Source organism: Hypanus sabinus, chromosome 7, assembly GCF_030144855.1.
Source record: "Hypanus sabinus isolate sHypSab1 chromosome 7, sHypSab1.hap1, whole genome shotgun sequence".
In the NCBI taxonomy this organism is placed as follows: Eukaryota; Metazoa; Chordata; class Chondrichthyes; order Myliobatiformes; family Dasyatidae; genus Hypanus; species Hypanus sabinus.
This window is the reverse complement of record NC_082712.1, coordinates 147,756,353-147,773,573: the sequence shown is the minus strand read 5'-3', so window position 1 is coordinate 147,773,573 and position 17,221 is coordinate 147,756,353. Positions and strand designations below refer to the sequence as shown.

General features: G+C 39.4%; 1 protein-coding gene across 2 annotated transcripts in view; it reads right to left on the bottom strand.

Moving 5' to 3' along the window:
- Positions 1-17,221, bottom strand: part of LOC132397312 (uncharacterized) — a 38,076-nt gene that overhangs the window by 8,309 nt on the left and 12,546 nt on the right. The window contains exon 2 of one of the 2 annotated variants that reach the window (XR_009513333.1): positions 14,984-15,079. The exons of the other annotated variant lie outside the window; for it this stretch is intronic. The gene's annotated coding sequence lies outside the window, so the exon portion shown is untranslated. The remainder of the gene's footprint in view (positions 1-14,983; positions 15,080-17,221) is intronic. 2 annotated transcript variants of the gene reach the window in all.

The following is a 17,221-nucleotide window of genomic DNA, read 5'->3' as shown; positions in this document are numbered from 1 at the left end:
AATGCACAAGGTGCAAAATCAGTTCATCCCCCGGAGAAGGAAGGATTCAAAGGAGGGAAAGGGGCCATAGTGGTTGACAAAGAAAGTCAGAGATTGCATAGCATTTAAAAAAAGGAAGTATGAAAGTGAGTGGGAGGACAGATGATTGGGAAATTTTTAAGGAACAACAAAACTTAACTAAAAAGGCAATAAGGGGAGAAAAAGTGAGGTACAAATGCAAGCTAGCCAGGAATATAAAGGAGGATAGTAAAAGCTATTTTAGGTATGTGAAGAGAAAGAAGATAGTTAAGAACAATGTTGGACCCCTGAAGAATGAATTGGGTGAAATTGTTATGGGAAACAGAGAAATGGCAGAAGAATTTAATAAGTACGTTAGATCTGTCTTCACTAGGGAAGACACAAACAATCTCCCAGGTGTATGGATGGGCCAAGGACATAGGGTAACAGAGGAAATGAAACAGATTGACATTAGGAAGGAAACGGTGATGAGTAGACTGAAGGCTGACAAATCCCCAGGTCCAGATGGTCTACATCCTAGGGTACTAAAGGAGGTGGCTCTGGAAATTGCGGATGCATTGGTAATCATTTTCCAATGTTCCTTAGATTCAGGATCAGTTCCTGAGGATTGGAGAATGGCTAATGTTATCCCACTTTTTAAGAAAGGAGGGAGGGAGAAAACAGAGAACTATCGTCCTGTCAGCCTAACATCAGTAGTGGGGAAGATGCTAGAGTCCATTATTAAAGATGAAATAGTGGCATATCTAGATAGCAGTGATAGGATTGGGCCGAGCCAGCATGGATTTACCAAGGGCAAATCATGCTTGACTAATCTATTGGAGTTTTTCGAGGATGTAACCAGGAAGTTAGACATGGGAGATCCAGTGGATGTACTGTACCTCGATATTCAGAAGGCATTTGATAAGGTCCCAGATAGGAGATTGGTGGGTAAAATCAGAGCTCATGGCATTGGAGGGAAGATATTGACATGGATAGAAAACTGGTTGGCAGATAGAAAGCAAAGGGTAACGGTGAATGGGTGTTTCTCGGAATGGCAGGTGGTGACTAGTGGGGTGTCACAGGGCTCGGTATTGGGACCACAGCTGTTTACGATTTACATCAACGATTTAGATGAAGGCATTGAGAATAACATCAGCAAGTTTGCTGATGATACTAAGCTGGGTGGCAGTGTGACATGTGACAAGGATGTTAGGAGAATTCAGGGTGTCTTGGATTGGCTGAGTGAGTGGGCAGATACTTGGCAGATGAGGTTTAACTTGAATAAGTGTGAGGTTATCCACTTTGGGAGTAAGAACAGGAAGGCAGATTATTGTCTGAATGGTGTAGAGTTAGGTAAGGGAGAAATACAAAGAGATCTAGTAGTCCATGTTCATCAGTCAATGAAGGTGAATGAGCAAGTGCAGCAGGCAGTGAAGAAGGCTATTGAAATGTTGGCCTTTATTACAAAGGGAATTGAGTACAAGAGCAAGGAAATCCTTTTGCATTTGTACAGGGCCCTGGTGAGACCACACCTGGAGTATTGTGTACAGTTTTGGTCTCCAGGGTTAAGGAAGGACATCCTGGCTGTAGAGGAAGTGCAGCGTAGATTCACAAGGTTAATTCCTGGGAGGTCTGGACTGTCTTATGCAGAGAGTTTAGAGAGACTGGGCTTGTACACGCTGGAATTAAGGAGATTGAGAGGGGATCTGATTGCAATATATAAAATTATTAAGGGATTGGACAAGGTAGAGGCAGGAAATATGTTCCAGATGCTGGGAGAGACCAGTACTAGAGGGCATGGTTTGAGAATAAGGAGTAGGTCATTTAGAACAGAGTTAAGGAAAAACTTCTTCTCCCAGAGAGTTGTGGGGGCCTGGAATGCACTGCCTCGGAAGGCAGTGGAGGCCAATTCTCTGGATGCTTTCAAGAAGGAGCTAGATAGGTATCTTATGGATAGGGGAATCAAGGGATATGGGGACAAGGCAGGAACCGGGTATTGATAGTAGATGATCAGCCATGATCTCAGAATGGCAGTGCAGGCATGAAGGGCCGAATGGTCTACTTCTGCACCTATTGTCTATTGAAACGAGTGTAGCTGCTAAGCAGAAGGTGCTTGGAAAGCTTAAAGGTCTGAAGGTAGGTAAGTCACTGATACTAGATGAACTACACCTCAGAGTTTCTAAACTAGATAGCTAAAGTGGAGGCATTAGTAGTGATCTTTCAAGAATCACTGGAGCTGATTATTGACTTCAGGAGGAGGAAACAAAATGTCCATCAGCCAGTCCTTATTGGAGAATCAGAGCTGGAGAGGCTCAGCAACTTTAAGTTCCCTGGTGTTATCGTTTCAGAGAACCCATATTAAGGCTGATTTATACTTCTGCGTTAAATGAACGCCGTAGGTATGGCGTAGCCGCATAACCTAAGCTGTACCTTACGTCCTACCCGACACCATAGCCAGATGCACACTTCTCCAAAAATGCATGTGCACATCGCAGTGACGCAGACTGCAGCAACTGTGATTGGTCCGCTTTGTAGCATTGCATTTCCTCCTGTCTACAGGTATACTGTGCGTACACTGATGCGAAATAAATGGTTGGAGACGATGAACCAAATCATCAAATCTACCTGCCGACATCCGAAAATATTTGAAATGCATTTCGTTGTCCGTGTCTCTCAGTGGCTGGAAAAGCAGAGAAAATTCACCCTCCTTCTGCCTTAATCTGTTCAATGGTCGTACATACCGTCTTCTCTCTTTTCTGCGTTGCAGTAATTTCAATAAAAGTAACCCTTGTTCAACATTTATTAGCTCCAACTCCAACATGATGTGCTCAGTTGCCATTAGAAACCCCACCGCCGACTAGCATTTTGGCGGTGAATTGCAGAGTGACGCGGACACACAAATGCACAGATATAAATGCTCACAACGGCGCAGGCCATTTACGAAGGCTGCGGCGTAGGCTACTACGCAGAAATGTAAATCTGACTTTAGGCTCAGCACATAAGTGCATGAACAAAAAATGTATGGCAGCGCCTCTACATAGGAGTCTGCAAAAATTCGGCATGACATCTAAAACTTTGACAAACTTCTGTAGATGTGTGATGGAAAGTATATTGACTGGCTGCATCACAGTCTGGTATGGAAACACCAATGCCTTTGAATGGACAATCCTGTAAAAAGTAGTGGATATGGCCCAGTTCATCACAGGTAAAGCATTGTTGCAGGAAAGTAGCATCCATCATCAAGGACCCCCACCATCTGGGCCATGCCTTCTTCTTGCTACTACCTTTAGGCAGGAAGTACAGAAGACAATTTGTCCTCTTTTGCATGTTGTTCATTTGTCAGTCTTTGCTTATGCATAACTTTTCACAAATTCCATTGTATTTCTTTAGTTTCCTATACATGCCTGGAAAAAATTGAATCTCAGCATAGTTATATGGTGACATTACATACTTTGATCATTTACTTTAGAGGTACTTTGAATGGTTTTGGAGGACATTACAAATGTTACTCCACCCTTTAAGAAGGGAGGAAATTAAGTCAGTTGGTCTGACTTCAGTGGTTGGGAGGATGTTGGAGTCTATGGCAGAACAGACTCAATGGGCTGAATGGCCTAATTTTGCTCCTATGTTTTATGTCTTATAGTGGATAGACCAGAACTGTATGCAGTACTCCATATTTGGCCTAACTGGAGTTTTATAAAGCTGCAACATAACTTCGGGACTTGAACTCAATGCCTCCACTAATAAAGGCAAGCATGCATATGCCTTCTTAACCACCTCATCAACCTGTGTAGCCACTTTCAGGGCACTATGAACTTGGACCCCACGATTACTCTGCTCATCAACACTGATAAGTCTTGTCTCTTCATATTTGACCTACCCAGTTGCAACACTTCACATTTGGCGGGTTAAACTTCATCTGCCGTTTCTTTGCTTACATCCCGCTGTATTCTTTGCCTGTCTTCTGTGCTATCTAGAACACCACCAAACTTCGTATTATATGCAAATTTATTAACCAACCCATTTAAATTTGCATCTAAATCATTTAACTACATCACAAACAACAGAGATCCCAGTACAGATCCCTGCAGAACACCACTAATTACAGAACTCCAGCTAGAATAATTCCCTTCGACCCTTAGACCATACTCTATTTTCTATGGACAAGCCAATCCTGAATTCAAATGGCCAATTCACCACAAATTCTATGCATCTTAATCTTGTGGATGAGCCTCCCATGATGGAGCTTGTCAAAAGCCTTCCTAAAATCCATGTAAACAACGTACATTACTCTACCTTCATCAATCACCTTTGTCACCTCATCAAAAACTCAAACAAGTTAGTAAGATGAGGTTTGCCCCATCCAACACCATGCTAGCTCATCCTAATTAGACCATGGTTTTCCAAAAGCTCACAAAACCTATCTCTAAGCGTTCTTTCCAGCAACTTCCCTCCCACTGACGTGAGACTCATTAGTCTATAGTTTCCAGTATTATCACTGGTTCCCTTCTTGAATCACGGAACAACATTAAGCAACTTGGCCTCACGCTTAGCTAGACAAGACACAAAGATACTGGTCAAGGTTCCAGCAATCTCATCTCTTATCTCTCCAAATAGCCTTGGGTATTTCTCATCAGTCCACCTTAATGTTCTTTCTCATATACTTTATTCATATTTCATTTAGGAGCAATGACAGCTTGCCACTTACAACACTTACAGGTCATTTTGTGCCACTTTGATAATTACATTAAAGGTTAGCTTTATTTGTCACATATACATCAAAACATACAGTGAAATGTGTTGTTTGCACCAATGGCCAATACATTCCGAGGTGTGCTGGGGGCAGTTTGCAAATATTGCCATGCTTCCCACGGCCAAATCCCACCAAACTTCACCAGATCTTTACAAGGATGTGAAAAATATTCATGGTTAATCATACTTTAAAAAAATCAAAATAGAAGAGGTTTAAATAAGCAAATTCATCAGGGAGTTCTTGGTCTCTCATGACCTCAAAAGATGCGATAAAATTTCTCATTGTTTTGGAATTAATTACACAACCAAGAAGAAGATATGAAACTTGAACAATTTCAAAAGTCTTTCAAATGTCTTACTATATCGGCAGAGACAAAATTAATTGCTTTTTTCCATTTATTTTTTGGGCATCAAATTAAAATGGTCCTGGCAATCTGCATGAACTGGAAAGCTTCTTCTCATTTGTAATCAACTTTTATCAGCCTCATCATATCATGCTTTCCTGAATCATGTAACAATCATTGACCTTTGTTCCTAAGCTATTTATCAAAGAAACTGGTAAATTTCCTAAAATGAATCAGGTCTTAAACTGAAACAATAGGTACTTTTCTGTACAAGTACCATTTTATGTTAAAGGACTTTGGCGTTTCAATACCAGGCTGTGAAGCAGTCAGTCAATATGCTCCTCACCACACATTTATAGTTGTTTGTCAGCATGTTAGATGTCATGCAGAATTTTCACAAACTCAAAGTGCAGCTGTGCTTTCTTCATAATCACACTTATGTGCTGAGCCCAGGATATGTCCGCTGAAATGATAGCACTGAAGAATTTAGAATGCTCTCTCCACCAATGAGGACTGGACTATGGATCTCTGGTTTCCTCCTCCTAAAGTCAATAATCAGCTCCTTGATCTTGCTCACAATGAGTAAGAGGTTGTTGTGGCACTATTCAGGCAGATTTTCAATCTCCCTCTTGTAAGCAAATTCATCACCACCTTTGATTCGCCCTCGAGAGTGGTGTTGTCAGCAAAGTTAAATATGGCATTGGAGCATATATGGAGTCTACAGTGCAGAGACCAGCCCTTTTTCCTTCACTTCACCCCCTCCCACCAGTCAATCTAACTGTAGTGACATATGATATTTTGACAAGGGGAAAAGTTCTATCAGTTGAAGCACGTTGGCAAGAGCATTGATTATCAGTAGAATTCCTCCTTGATTGGAATTTGAAACAATTTATTTGCCATGACTGTAGCTGCATTGATCTTCATCTGAACCATTCTTTTAAAACACCATGCTGTTACATATTGTAACTCCAAAACATAAAACTAACTTAAAGAAAAAAGACGAGAGCCCAGGACAATGGGTTCTTTGTTCATTTTTACCTTTAGCGAGACAAGCACATACGCAGCAGCATCGTGACGTCTGCAATTCATATACAAAGTATATAACCATAATGAATCATTTAAGCAACAAAGAGTGTTTAAACAAACAATATATTTACAATTATTCTCAAAGGATTACTGCTATATTAAATGTACAACTCTCCTCCCTGCTTCACCATAAGCACCAACTCAATATAGAATGCATCTCACGTTATTTACATATATATGCTGTACATAACTGCATACCATACACATTTGTAATTCAACTACTATATAGACTTCCACAGTAGAGTAATTTTTAAATTGTCCAAGTCAGGCCTAAAGAGGCTATCTTACACTTGTGGGATAATGTCTCTCCTGACAAGGGGGATCACTCTGGTTGGCAGGTTAGACTTGTGGCTGTGAAACAATCTCAGGTTTTGGGTCCTCCTCCGTGTGGTTTTACAAAGTTGACTCTGGGACTGCAGGAAATGGTTCTGACACCTCTGGTCACCCTTATTCTCTAGTAATTGCCTCAGTTCTCCTCAAATAATCAATGTGTCTTCTCCTGATGATATCAGACATGATCTCCACTGTTTAGGAGAGTGGTCCAGTTCTGTCCTTAATCTTTTCAAGTACCCACCTTTGATCACTTCTGTAGACCCTTGCCAGAGCTACTTGTCTAGGAGTGAAACATGAAACTTCCTTGTTTGAGAGGCCTTATATTTTGTCTCAGCTGTTAGTCCTGCATACTCCTGAGATTGAGTTCAAGGAGATCTAAGCATGAACACAAGGGATGACCTAGGAACAGCATAGCTGGTTAATTGTTCATTGTGGAGCATGCTATATTACAAGATGCAAGGAGAAAATTGGCAGGCTTCTGATTCTGTATTGATGTAGTGTGTCCTGTTGACATTGCTTGTATTTCATTCTTCAAACTCTGGAGTTTTGAAAAGCCACCTCACCCTGCTTAGGCCATTGCCATTTCTTCCTGATTTGTAGCAATGAGTTCAAGAGGTGGAGCACAGTAGCCAGGTTTGGCAGGAACCTGTTATAATAATTGACAAATCCTAAAAAGGACTGCAATTATGGTGCATCCTTTGGCCTTGGGGCATCCACCACTGCTTGAATATTCTCAGCACACTTATGCAATCTTTGTGCGCTGATGGTGTGACTTTAGTGGATGATGCTTGGTTTAAAGAATTCATACTTGTTGCATGGTGCTCTGAACCCATAATATTTTAATTTTTTTTACAATGTTGAGATTTTGGAGATGTTCCTCGTCATTCTTACCAGTAACAATCATGCCATCAGGAAATAATCAGTGCCTGGACAGCTTTTCAGCACCTGGTCCATATCTTTCCGCCAAAGTGCAGGTACAGATGCTACTCCAAAAAAACTGTATTAAGCCTTTTGAGAATGTTTGTGATGAGAAATACTTTGGACTCTTCTTCCGTCTCAAATTGTAAGTAGGCCTCAGCTAAGTTCACTTTACCGAAGTGCTTTCCTTCCGGAAGTTTGCAAAGATATCCTCTATCCTGGTGCAAAGAGTATTGAACTTTAAAGGATCTAGTGCTTTCCCTGCGTGTACAATAAATGAGCATTTCTCGAGTTTCCAGCCGGGTACAGACATCGACTTTAACCAACATTTCGATGACAAACTCTGCCATCTTCATCAGGGATGATGTCTGGGCATGTCTAGTCTGGTGGTATTTATACTCCTGTTGTCCATCCCTCCTGATTGGTTAGTCCTCATCCAATCAGATTTCTGCTGTTCAAACTTGTTCTTATTGAGTGAAACCTTTGTCTTTGTTACAATTCTTTTCCTCTAGTTTTATTTCAATGGCTTTCTTCACCAGGCAGTCCTAAAAGCCATTGGCTACTGCCTGCCTCCCCTCTATTTCCATGATTTCTGGAAGGATCGCCAGGATCCTGAAGAAATATCAGATTAATACCATCCACAAACGTGTAAGGAAGCTCAAATCACAGCTTAAGCTGGTCAAAATGACCTGGGACTCAGGATGGCTGACGTTTACAAGAATTCCCTGTGAATGTGGAGCAGCGTAGAGCAGCTAAGCAGGATGTACAGTGGATGTACCTGCATCAAAGAGCACAAGAGGGATATCCATTTGGGTTACCCAGAGAAACTGGCGCTGGCATAACATTGCATTCGCAATGCTCAAAGGAATGACTTTGACGGCACAAAACTACTGTTCTGTGCCAATGGCATTTCATTTAACACTATTTTACCCTTGATATTTTTGAGTTTTCCAATGCTATTTTTGAACAATGCTGTGACATCATCCAGTACCTTTTTAAAATTCATTTTCATTTGGTTTCAATTCATTTGCAGGGTATGTGGTATGCAAATAGTGGATAGATCTTCAATCAAGTTGTAGTTGTCTCGGCTAATCATGCTCCCACAATACTGGCCCTCCTGCTTCTACACATACAAGTCTAATGTGGCTTGTTGATTGTTGTATTTCACTGGTACAAACATCATTCCCACAGAAGTTATCTTTTTCCCAATATAAATTCTTAGCTGGACATCTGCAGGCTTCAGTTCAGTATCTTTGAAATGCCATTCAAACTTATTTTGTGGATTGACTGAATCAGCCAAGCCACTGTCTAATCCAATTTTAATTAATTTGCTGTTCACTTCTGGTGAAACCATATTGCTTGTCTATTGTTAGTTTTCACACTGTAATTCTCAAGTCTGCCTAGTCCTGTGTCACTAGCATCATTATTAGATTTTTCATCAAAAGCATGCAAATTAGTGTTCTTTTTGAAACAGCTGATGGCTGGCATTCGTCTATCTCGAAGGACGAGCGATCAGTATCATCATCACAAACCTGGGTGGAAGGTACAGAGATTCTGAGATGCCCAGTCATCAAGATCCCGTCTGGGCTTCACCAGTATAGTCCAAAAGAAAGCTTATGAAGCAATACGTTTGCCACCAGCTTGGCTGCAGCAGCTGCTGGAAGGTCCAGCCACCTTAGGGGTTCCACTCCGGATTTGCTGTCTGGGTTTACTCCTGTAGACTTCGTCTCTACCAATTCTGGCCACAGGGCAGTGGGGCTATTTACCCACAGCTGGGAGTCTGGTTCACGAGCATCAGTGTATGTCCATACGCTGGTGGACCTGCATGCTATGTGTGCAGGGGCCAAACCTCCTCCCTATTCTCTGTGCTTCAGCCTGAGTTTCTGTGTCACCAGTGAGGAGGCACTACATGAGGCTTGCTGTCAGACAGGCTATGTACTGGCAGGAAGAGACATACAGATTCAGGTCTCCTTTCCATGAGGCTGCTACCCAGCAGTGGAAGCTGAAAGTGAGAGCGACAAGCACTACCCACAACACTACCACACTAGATGTATCACAACAACTTTGACACCTTTTGAAACTGCAACTTAACTTTTTTTCTTTCCTGTGCTGTCCTTTTATTTTCATCTGCCTGACAAGCTCTTTGTGCAGTGTGTGCTCTGCATTCTTGCATTTTCTGCAAGTTTTTCCTTTAAATCTGCATTGGTCAGCTGTATATGAGCTCCTGCAACAATGGTAACATAATTTGTTCAGCTAGGCTGGTTTTTGTTTCCCTGTTACAATTTTATTCATTCTCACTTTCATTCCTGACTGCAAACCAATTGCATCTCTGTCTGCTGTTTCCATTGATACAACTATTTCAACTGCTCTTTTAAATACAAGTTGTGCTCCACTAAGGAACTGCTTTTGAATGCTTGCTTGTAAGATTCCACAACTAAACAATCTTTGTGCATCATTAATCCCATCACTGAACTGATAATGCCCAGCCAGTCTCTTCAATTCAGCCATATATGCTGAAATGGACTCCCCTTCCTTTTGATTCCACTTATGAAACCTAAAGCATTCTGTACTCAACAATGGTTTCATTCCAAATGTTCCTGCATTTACTGTCACAAAGTCAGCAAAGCTCATTTTAGTTGGAACAATTAAATTTCTAAGCAAACTTTATGCCTCTAAACCAAAGCACTCAACAAAACTGGCACCTGTTTCTCATTGACAATTGCACTTGATTCAAAACACTGCTCAATTAGCTCAGTATACATGAGCTTGTTGTCCATTGAGCAATCATACACAACTATCTGATATAACCAGCCAATTCCGCTTTTTAAAAAATAATTTATGATTACTATCACCCAGTATTCACTGTTTATGAACCTGTGATTTCTTTTGCTTTCTACTTTTATTTTAAACTCTAATGTTTCTTCCTATCCGTAGAACTTGTGTTGCAATTTTTTCAGCTTGAACAGGTAGATAGTCATTGCGTGTTTGTAAAAAAAAAATTGCCACTGTTATGTTTTGTAACTCCAAACCATAAAAGTAATTAATTGAAAAAGACAGGAGCCCAGGAGAATGGATATTAGTTCATTTTTATGTTTAGTGAGATGAGCACGGATGACATGGTAGTGTCTTAACGGAAGCAATTCACATATTTTGTACATAGAACCATAAGGAACCATTTAACCAACAAAGAATGTTTAATCAAACAATGTATTTACAATATCACTCAAATATTACTGACATATTAAAAACACAACACATGCTGATTACCAGCCGGGTGCCATTGACACCTGGCAGTTTATGCAACTTCTGCTGTGAAATATATGTCTAATGCTTTAAAACTAAAATTGTAATATTTGAGAAAACAATACAAAGTGAATGTTGATACTAAAATATTAATTGGGGAGAGAGGGGGAGAGAGGGGGAGAGAGAGAGAGAGAGATGCACATGGTTTACTTTTTACTTCTTAGGACCTTTTATAAATCAGAAGGATTCCTCCAAACAGTAATAAAGGTTAATGACAATTATTATGTTCTAACTAATTTAGGTAATGATTAAAACAAATCAACTCCCTGCATTGTTTCTATTTGTATAATATCCTCATTTAAATACATTTGAAAGCTCATATCTCCAGAGGTACACTATTCCCTCAGAAATTAGGTTTGAATCCACAGTCTACTGGCTCAATGATAAACACACTACCATCAGGGTAAACAGACAAGTCATGCTAGTTTCAGGACAGTACAGTTATCATAGGGTTAACAACTGCTTTCAGATATTTGCCAAGAGATATGCAAGAATATCTTGTATTCATCCTTTTCACTGAATAGCGACTATTCTACCAATTAATCAGAGAAAATTTCTGTTCAGCTGGTTGGCAATGAACATGAACATGCACAGGAAAGTGATCACAGAGCAGAGAGGAAACAATTATTTTAATCATGTACTAATAATTTCAATAATTCATTTACACAAGACCTGGGTTCCATCAATTGTACCTTTTGGTTCAGGGTATTAAGAGATGAGAACAAGTCCCTACATGTGCCTGAGATTTTATTAGGAATGGCATCTGTCTCCATTTTTCAGAAAAACCAAGGTTAGTAAAATTTTTTAATTATGGTAGAATTTTGCATTTTAGTTAAGGATTATAAAATGATTAACTACTCACTCAATGGGAACTACAGATAGTTCTGATGTGATTAGACATTAGAAGTATTAGTAATTATCATTAAATGAGTAGTTAATCATCAGTAACTCCCATTAATCATGATTCACTTTGTAATTTTAAACTTAAACTTTAAATCTAATTTCATTAATTTTCATCATACATGTTGAAAGAATATTCCTAATACTCATGTGCAACAGAGCAAAAAGAATTACAAATTAATAAAACACAATGTGGATAAAAGGCAATAAAAGAATCTCCTAGAGTAGGACATTATCTACATGGTATTTTTGTTTGTTTTTTTCTCTCAGGGGGGCACAAAAAAATAGTGAGAAGTTGACATTTATATTGATGAGTAATGATATCTTTTAATAAAGAAAATATTTAAAATTTAGGAGATATATTGTTCAATATTCCAAGTATTTTTTCACAGGAAACGGTATTTGTGATAACAGGAATATTTCAGTCTATCCTTCTGTTCACCCCTCCTATTTTTGAAGATCATAATTATGGGGTTTTTGAACAAACTTGTGGATGCAGCATGCTTGAAATGTTAATTTCTCTGCTGTATTGATGTTTCTACATTTTCCAGTTTATTTTCATTTCAGTTCCTATTTCATTTTCCAGTAACTGTCATTTAAAATTTTCCTTAGTGTAAATGTTATCCCTGGATGATTTTGGTGCCTTCACTACTGGGAACACCAGCCAGATTTGCAATAGTATTGTGCATCACTAATATTTATCCAAGGACTTATTAGTATATAAAAGGAAATACACCCATTTACTAACAGAGTACACTTAAATAATCACTCAATGAGAAACAAGCAGCATTAACATGGATATCAAGAATCATTTAGCAAAATCCAAGTGAATCATAAACCAAATAATCCTTCAAACAACTATGAAATTACTACATAGTAAATAATGAATAAGAAATGTTTAAGGAGGCTGCCAACTTATAGATATAAACCATGGTATTAAATAAATGATCTCAAAGTGGTTGAGAGGTTAGTCTTTGTAGGAAAGGAAATGAACAAAGCTTTCCACAATTTGTGTGAAGGCAAGTCAGATATCTGCATCTGCATCCAGGATATTGCAAATTTACTTTTATAAAGCATGTAAAATTAGATACAATTTTATAAATTTACAGGAAGATATGTTGGAGTTTACTATATTGGATTTGAAAAATGCTCATCAATATCAGGATCTCCTCAATATAAAAAATCTCATAAGAATAATGGATTGTTTATACATTTTGAGATGAATACACAATTGTATAAAATATTTTATACAAAAATAATTTCAATGTCTCTTCTTCCAACTTGAAAGAACAACAAAAGCAATCAGGGCCAGTTATAAACAAATTAATCATGACTGCATTGTAGCGCCGCCTCCATACATATTAAACACGTGGTCACTATTTGTTTACTCTATTGTAATCTCGACAAAGATTGAGATGCTGAAACTAAACAGTTGTAAAATCCTTGGGGGATGGAGGTCAGGCGTGCACTGAAAAGCGATAGCACAACTCAGTGGTTTCTTATGGGTCAGAAATTGAACCAGCTGTTGCTTGCAAATGGTTTTCTATTCTGTGTGGTCTCTTTAAAATATTAAAGAGGTCTGGAACAATATTTTCCAAAAAAAAACTACTGTCAATTAGAAGCAATTATTTCTTTGCAATTTGATCAGGAATGAATGATACACTTTATCTGACTGTCTAATATTAACCTGTAAAGAAGCGGTTTTATTAGAATTAAATAATTAATCAAATTATAACTGAATGGAAATATAATATGGAGCAACTGAAGAACGTTCATCACATTCATTGATGTCCAATTATGAGGCTTCAAATTTGAATTGTAACTTCACTAGCAAATGTTTGTTTCTTTCAAGCAAGTTTAAACCTTCAGAGATGGGTCATAAGCTAAATAAGAATACAGATATACTGTATTTATTTTATATATTATACTTGATCATTCACTGATATTTTAAAAGCAGTTTACGGAGAAATCTAATCTACCTTCTTGGTTGAATAAGTTTTTACTGTAATAACAAACACTCAGTGAGCCAGCAGATAGGAAAAACAGATACAATTAAAACTCTGAAGGACCACAAGAAGAGATTCTGCAGATGCTGGAAATCCAGAGGAACATGCATAAAATGCTTGTGGAGCTCAGCAAGTCAGGCAGCATCTAGGAGCAGGAATAAAGAATCACCATTTTGGGCTGAAACCCTTCATCAGGACTGGAAGGGAAGGGGGAAAATGCCAGAATAAGAAGGTGGTGGAGGGGAAGGAGTATGAGTTGGCAAGTGATAGATGAAACCAGGTGAGGGGGGGAGGTAGGTGGGTGAAGGAGAAGAATGAAATGAGAAGCTGGGAGGTGATAGGTGGAAAAGATAAAGGAATGAAGAAAATAGATTCTGATGAAAGAAGAGAGTGGACTATGGGAGAAAGGGAAGAAGAAGGGGAACCAGAGCAAGGTGATGGGTAAGTGAGGAGAAAGAAGAAAGCTAAAATGGGGAATGGAAAAACATAGGACCAGTAGGGGGAAGAAATTACTAGAAATTAGAGAAATTGATACTGTACTCATGTTGGAAGCTGCCTAGACAGAATATAAGGTGTTAATTCTCCAAACTGAATATTGCCCAGCATTTATTTTGCTTCCTGTAATGAAATAAAATGTAACTCAGCCTTTCATACAGTGTTAACCACAAATAAGTCCTGTTAAACTTCAAACATAAAATCAATAAAATTAGCAATGCACAGAAGAATGGGCAGCATCTGTGGAGAATGAAACATGAGATCTGCAATCTGCTGACAGCCAGATCCAAGGGATTCAAGTCTGGTGACAAAGAAAGTTACAAGAGATACAGGGACAATCTCTGGAACTGGCAATTCTGGGCTAGACTGGAATCAACAAAGGATGTTCAACAGTTGTGGCATGGTATACAATACCTCTAATAAAGTTAAAGCAAGTGACATAGGTGACAGCTGGGCTTCACTTCCAGAGGAGCTCACTGCTTTCCATGCTTGCTTTGACTATCAAAACATGGAAGTACCATCATGAACTCCCACAGCCCTCGATGACCCTATGTTCTCAGTCTTTGAGGCCATCATGCAAGCAGCCTTCAGGAGGTGAACCCATGAAAATCATCTAGTCCAGACAGGGTACCTGGCCAAGTACGAATCAACAGTACTGGCTGAAGTGTTCACTGAGATCTTAAATCTCTTACTTTGGCAATTTGAGGTGCCCACCTGCTTCAGGCAGGCTTCAATTATACTGGTGCCTAAGGAGAATGTGATAATCTGCCTCAATGACTATTGTCCAGTGCAATTACATCCACAATGATGGTGTTTTGGAGGTTGGTGATGAAACATATCAGTTTTTACCTTAGAAGTGACTTAGATCTGCTCCAATTTGCCCACCAGAACAGCAGATCCACAGCAGATACCATCTCATTAGCTCTTCATTGAACCCTGGAACATCTGGACAGCAAAGATAAATACATCAGGATGCTCTTTGGAGTACAGCTCAGCATTCAATACCATCATCCCTTAAAAACTAATCAATAAACCCCAAGAATTAGGCCTCAATACCTCTTTGTTCAATTGGATCCTCGATATCCTCACTTGCAGGACCCAGTCAGTTCAGATTGGCAACAAAATTTGCTCCCACAATCTCTATCAGTACAGGTGCACCATAAGGCTGTGTGCTTGGCCACCTGCTATACTCACTTAACACTTATGACTGTGTGGCTAAGCACAGCTCCAATGCCATATTCAAGTTTGCTGACGACACCATTATCATAGGCAGAAGCAAGGGTGGTGATGAATCTGCAGATAGTAGGGAGGTTGCAAGTCTTGCTGATTGATGCTTTAACAACAATTACTTACTCAATGTCAGCAAGACAAAGGAACTGATTATTGACTTCAAGAGATGGAAACCAGAGGTCCCTGAGCCAGTCCTCATTGGAGGATCAGAGGTGGAGAAGAGCAGCAACTGTAAATTCCTCAATGTTATCATTTCATTATAACATTATCATTTCATGGCCCTGTGCATCATGGATAAAGCCCACCCCACCATTGAGCACATCTACACGGGAGCGTTGTCGCAGGAAAGTAGCATCCTTCATCAGGGACCCCCCACTACCCAGGACATACTCTCTTCTCACTGCTGCTATCAGGAACAAGATATAGGAGCCTTAGGACTAATACCACCTGGTTCAGGAACAGTTATTACCACTCAACCATCAGGCTCTTGAACCAAAGGGGATAACTTCACTCAATTTCACTTGCCCCAGCATTGAAATGTTCCCATAACCAATGGGCTCACTTTCAATGACTCTTCAACTCATGCTCTCAATATTAATTGCAAATTTACTTATTATTATTTCTTTTTGTATTTTCAGTTTGTTGTCTTCTGGACTCTGGTTGAAAGCTCAAGTTGGGGGTGGGGCGGTGTTTCATTGACTCCATTATAATTATCATCATAAGTTTATTGAGAATGCCCACAATAAAATGAATTTCAGGGTTGCATATGGTGACATACATGTATTTTGATAATAAATTTACTCTGAACCTTGAGCATGTGTGGACAGGGTGTGAAGGTGATATATGGCACACTTGCCTCCATAACTTAGGACATAGAAGAGTTGGGATTTAGGCTTCAACATTGCAAAAGGCTGCACTTGGAATTTGTTGTGCCATTCTTATTGCCATATTCTAGCATGGCTGAGATAGTACTGGAGAGGTGCAGAGAAGATTCACCACATATTGTCCAGATTGGAAACTTTTTTTTAAATGGAGAGAGATTGGAGAAGCTATACTTGCTTTCCTTGCAGTGAAGGAGACTGATACCCGATAGATGTACATGAAATTCGAGATACATAAATGGAACAGATGGTCATAAATAGAAGGGTAGAGTTTAAAATAGAGCAGTATAGTTTTAAGGAGGTAGGAGAATTAAAGGATCTCGGGGCTAAGATTTTTTACACAGAGAATCGTTCATATCGGGAACATGCTGCAAGAGGAAATGACTGAATCAGATACTTTAAAAGGCACTTAGATATATACTTCAATAGGCAAAGCATATCCTCCACATGAGGGCAAATGGGATTAGTCTAGTTGTGTAAGCAGCACATCATGACTGTTGTGGCTGAGCAGCCTATTCCTGTACTGTACAATTCTCTGTCTCTAACACAGAGGAGATGACATCTTGAAGATGGTATGCTAAATTGGAATTATATGTTCATCTGGAAAAAACCATTTAGGTCACAGGAAGGGAGGCAGAGTCTGAGGAGGAAGTAAGGGGTGTGCAGTATTGGTCTGTCTATCAGACCGGAGACAGGTGTGTAGATATTGGTTAGATATTGCTGTTACATACAAAGATTATCTGAGAAAGAAATTGGATATCAGTGCACTTTAAGGAGTGAAGCAGAATAACCTAAAGGTTTCTATTCAACTTAAATATTTTAGATCTTCCTTAACAATGTATCTGAATCACAGAGACTTAACAGGCAGGTACAGCAAACAATGGGGAAGACACATACTGTACTCTATTAACTGCTATGGTGAGGTAATTGAGTTCAACAGTAATGAAACTTTGTTACAATTACACAGGACTTCAAT